Source organism: Arachis hypogaea, chromosome 6 (genome assembly GCF_003086295.3).
Source record: "Arachis hypogaea cultivar Tifrunner chromosome 6, arahy.Tifrunner.gnm2.J5K5, whole genome shotgun sequence".
Taxonomy (NCBI): Eukaryota; Viridiplantae; Streptophyta; class Magnoliopsida; order Fabales; family Fabaceae; genus Arachis; species Arachis hypogaea.
In genome coordinates, this window is record NC_092041.1 from 51,418,834 (window position 1) to 51,424,084 (window position 5,251).

At 41.0% G+C, this 5,251-nt stretch overlaps 1 non-coding gene across 1 annotated transcript; it reads left to right on the top strand.

The window, feature by feature from the left end:
* The first annotated feature begins 3,112 nt into the window (after window positions 1-3,112).
* LOC112699755 (small nucleolar RNA R71) lies at window positions 3,113-3,220 on the top strand. The gene has a single exon (XR_003152695.1). It is a non-coding gene; the product is annotated as a small nucleolar RNA R71 (small nucleolar RNA).
* The last annotated feature ends 2,031 nt before the right edge of the window (window positions 3,221-5,251 follow it).

Genomic DNA, 5,251 nt, shown 5'->3' on the forward strand with positions numbered 1-5,251 from the left:
TGACCCTTCTAGTGTAGGGGCGTGCGTCTTCTTGCATCATAGGCAAGTTGAATGCCAACCTCACATTTTTTTAACTAAAATCTAAGCATTTCCCCCGAACCATTGTAAGCCAATTCTTTGGGTTTGGGTTCATGCTTTGATCATGGTTCCTAGTGATCCATGCATTGGCATAGAACTCTTGAACCATTAAGATTCTGACTTGTTGAATGGGGTTGGTAAGAACTTCCCAACCTCTTCTTTGGATCTCATGTCGAATCTCCGGATACTCATTTTTCTTGAGCATGAAAGGGACCTCAGGGATCACCTTCTTCTTGGCCACAACTTCATAGAAGTAGTCTTGATGGGCTTTAGAGATGAATCTCTCCATCTCCCATGACTCGGAGGTGGAAGCTTTTGTCTTCCCTTTTCTCTTTCTAGAGATTTCTCCGGCCTTGTGTGCCATCAATGGTTATGGAAAAACAAAAAGCTATGCTTTTACCACACCAAACTTAGAATGTTGCTCGCCCTCGAGCAAAGAAAAGAAAATAATAGAAGAAGAATAAGATGAAATGGAGGAGAGGGAGAAGGGTGCGTGTTTCGGCCAAGGGGGAGAAGAGAGGGTTGTGTTGTGTGAAAATAAAGAAGGATGAAGGGGTTTATATAGTGGAGGGAGGGGGTAGTAGGTTTGGTCATTTAGGGTGGGTTTGGATGGGAAAGGGATTTTGAATTCGAAGGTAGGTGGGGTTTATGGGGAAGAGTGGATGGATGTGAGTGGTGAAGGGGTAATTGGGAAGAGAGATTGAGGTGATTGGTGAATGATGTTTGGGGAAGAGTGTTGTTGGATTGTGTGAAGAAGAGAGAAGGTGAGTTGAGGTAGGTGGGGATCCTGTGGGGTCTACAGATTCTGAGGTGATCCTGTAGGGTCCACAGATACTGAGATGTCAAGGATTTATCATCCCTGCACCAATTAGGCGTGTAAAATGCCTTCTGCATACATCCCTGGCATTTAACGCCAGACTGAAGCTTGTTTCTGGCGTTAAACACCCAAATGTAGCATGTTTCTGGTGTTTAACGCCAGACTGAAGCTTGTTTCTGGCGTTAAATGCCAGCTTTCCTCAGGGTGCAATCCTGGCATTTAAATGCCAGAGTACTGCATGTTTCTGGCATTCAACGCCAGATTCATGCTCGATTTTGGCATTGAACGCCAGCCAGATGCTCCTTACTGGCGTTTAAACGCCAGTAAGCTCTTCCTCCAGGGTGTGCTGTTTCTTCTGCTATTTTTTATTATATTTTTAATTTTTGTAATTGTTTTGTGACTCCACATAATCATAAACCTAATAAAACATAAAAGAACGATAGAAATATATATAAATAAAAATTGGGTTGCCTCCTAATAAGCGCTTCTTTAATGTCAATAGCTTGACAGTGAGCTCTCATGGAGCCTCATAGGTATTCATAGCAATGTTGGGACCTCCCAACACCAAACTTAGAATTTGAATGCGCGGGTTCAACACCAAACTTAGAGTTTGGTTGTAGCTTTCCAACACCAAACTTAGAGTTTGACTGTGGGGGTTCTGTTTGACTCTGCATTGAGAGAAGCTGTTCATGCTTCCTCTCCATGGTTACAGAGGAAGATCCTTGAGCTTTAAACATAAGGTAGTCCCCATTCAATTGAAGGACTAGCTCTCCTCTGTCAACATCAATTACAGCTCTTGCTGTGGCTAGGAAGGGACTTCCAAGGATAATGCATTTATCCTCCTTCTTCCTAGTGTCTAAGATTATAAAATCAGCAGGGAGGTAAAGGCCTTTAACCTTTACTAACACGTCCTCTACCAATCCATAAGCTTGTTTTATTGACTTGTGTGCCATCTCTAATGAGATTCTTGCAGCTTATACCTCAAAGATCCCAAGCTTCTCCATCACAGAAAGTGGCATAAGATTTATACCTGACCCCAGGTCACACAGGGCCTTCTCAAAGGTCATGGTGCCTATGGTACATGGTATTAAGAATTTACCAGGATCTTGTTTCTTTTGAGGTAGAGTTTGCTGAACCCATGTATCTAGTTCACTAATGAGCAAGGGAGGTTCACCTATCCAAGCCTCATTACCAAACAACTTGGCATTCAGCTTCATGATGGTTCCTAGATATTGAGCAACTTGCTCTTCAGTTACATCTTCATCCTCTTCAGAGGAAGAATAGTTCTCAGAGCTCATGAATGGTAGAAGGAGGTTTAATGGAATCTCTATGGTCTCTATATGAGCCTCAGATTCCTTTAAGTCCTCTATAGGGAACTCCTTCTTGTCTAGGAGATTTCCCATGAGGTCTATCTCATTGGGATTCACGTTCTCCCCTTCCTCTTTGGATTCGGCCATTTGGATTATATCAATGGCCTTGCACTCTCTCTTTGGATTCTCTTCTGTATTGCTTGGGAGAATACTAGGAGGAGTTTCAGTGATTTTATTACTCAGCTGGCCTACTTGTGCCTCCAAATTTCTAATGGAGGACCTTGTTTCACTCATGAAACTTAGAGTGGCCTTAGATAGATCAGAGACTATGTTTGCTAAGCTAAAGGAGCTCTACTCAGAATTCTATGTCTGTTGCTGAGAAGATGATGGAAAAGGCTTGCTATTGCTAAGTCTGTTTCTTCCACCATTATTAAAGCCTTTTGGAGCTTTTGTTGATCCTCCCATGAGAAATTTGGATGATTTCTCCATGAGGGATTATAGGTGTTTCCATAGGGTTCACCCATGTAACTCACCTCTACCATTGCAGGGTTCTCAGGAGCATAAGCTTCTTCTTCAGAAGATGCCCCTTTAGTATTGTTGGATGCATTTTGCCATCCATTCAGACTCTGAGAAATCATATTGACTTGCTGAGTCAACATTTTATTCTGAGCCAATATGGCATTTAGAGCATCAATTTCAAGAACTCCCTTCCTTTGAGGCATCCCATTATTCACAGGATTTCTCTCAGAAGTGTACATGAATTGGTTGTTTGCAACCATTTCAATAAGTTCTTGAGCTTTTGCAGGCGTTTTCTTTAGTAAATGGATCCACCTGCAGAATGGTCCAGTGACATATTAGAGAACTCAGATAGACCATAATAGAATATATCCAAAATGGTCCACTCTGAAAGCATGTCAGAAGGACACTTTTTGGTCATCTGCTTGTATCTTTCCCAAGCTTCATAGAGGGATTCACCATCTTTTTGTTTGAAGGTCTGAACATCCACTCTAAGCTTGCTCAGCTTTTGAGGAGGAAAGAACTTGGCCAAGAAGGCCGTGACCAGCTTATCCTAATAGTCCAGGCTATCTTTAAGTTGTGAGTCCAACCATGTTCTAGCTCTATCTCTTATAGCAAAAGGGAAAAGCATGAGCCTGTAGACTTTCGGATCTACTCCATTAGTCTTAATAGTCTCACAGATCTGCAAGAACTCAGTTAAAAACTGGTAGGAATCTTCTGATGGAAGTCCATGAAACTTGCAGTTCTGTTACATTAAAGCAATTATCTGAGGCTTCAGCTCAAAATTGTTTGCTCTAATGGCAGGAATTGAGATGCTTTTTCCATGAAAATTGGATGTAGGTGTAATATAATCACCAAGCATCCTCCTTGCGCCTTCACCATTGTTATTGGGTTCGGCCATGTCTTCTTTTTCGAGATCCTCTGTAAGGTTTTCTCTGGATTATTGAGCTTTAGCTTCTCTTAGCTTCTTCTTCAGAGTCCTTTCAGGTTCAGGATCTGCTTCAACAAGAATGTCCTTGTCCTTGCTCCTACTCATATGAAAAATAACAGAACAGAAAAGAGGAGGAATCCTCTATGTCACAGTATAGAGATTCCTTTATGTGAGTAGAAGAAGAAAAGAATAGAAGAAGGATGAGAAAAATTCGAACATAGAGGATAAGAGAGAGTTCGGATTTTTAGATGAAGAGAAGAGTGTTAGTAATTAAATAAATAAATAGAAGATGATGAGAGAGAGAGAAGAATTCGAAATTGTTTTTGAAAAATAGTTAGTGATTTTCAAAAATTGAGAGGAGAAGTACAATTAAAATTAAAATTTGAAACAATTAGTTAATTAAAAGAATTTTGAAAAAGAGTGAGAAATTTTCGAAAATTAGAGAGAGAAAAATAGTTAGGTGGTTTTGAAAAAGATAAGAAACAAATAAAAAGTGAATTAGTTGGTTTGAAAAAGATTTGTGAATCAATTTTGAAAAGATAAGAAGTTAGAAAAGATTTTTGAAATTGATTTTGAAAAAGATAAAAGTGGTCTTGATGGCTTTTGGAGATGAATCTTTCGATCTTCCATGACTCGGAGGTGGAAGCTTTTGTCTTCCCTTTTCCTTTTCTAGAGGATTCTCCGGCCTTAGGTGCCATTGATGGTAATGGAAAAACAAAAAGATTATGCTTTGACCACACCAAACTTAAAATATTGCTCGCCCTCGAGCAAGAGAAGAAAGAAGAGAAGAAGAAGAAGAAGAAAATATGGAGGAGAGTGAGGGAAGGTGTTTCGGTCAAGGTGTAGAAGAGGGGTTTGTGTTGTGTGAAAATGAAGTAGAATGGAAGGGTATATATAGGGAGGGGAATGGGTGTGGTTTCGGTCATTTGGGGTGGGTTTGGGTGGGAAAGATTTTTGAATTTTGAAGGTAGGTGGGGTTTATGGGGAAGAGTGGATGGATGTGAGTGGTGAAGGGGGTAATTGGGAAGAGAGGTTTGAGGTGATTGGTGAAGGGTTTTTGGGGAAGTGTGTTTATTGGAAAGAGAGAATGAATGTTGAGAAGAGGGGAGAATATGTTAGGTGGGGATCTTGTGGGGTCCACACATCCTGAGATGATCCTGTGGGGTCCACAGATCCTGCGGTGTCAAGGATTTACATCCCTGCACCAATTAGGCATGTAAAATGCCTTTGCACACCATTCTGGCGTTTAAACGCCGAAGTGATGCACACTCTGGGCATTCAACGCCCATGTGTAGCATGTTTCTGGCGTTCAACGCCAAATCCATGCTTGTTACTGGCGTTCAACGCCAGCTTTCCTCAAGGCATATTCCTGGCAATCAAACGCCAGGATGTTGCTTGTTTCTGGCGTTCAGCACCAGAAACATGCTCTGTTCTGGCGTTGAACGCCAGCCAGATGCACCTTACTGGCGTTTAAACGCCAGTACGTCCTTCCTCCAGGGTTTGATTTTTCTTCTGCTATTTTTTATTCTATTTTTAATTTTAGTATTTTTTTCGTGACTCCACATGATCATGAACCTAATAAAACACAAAATAACAATA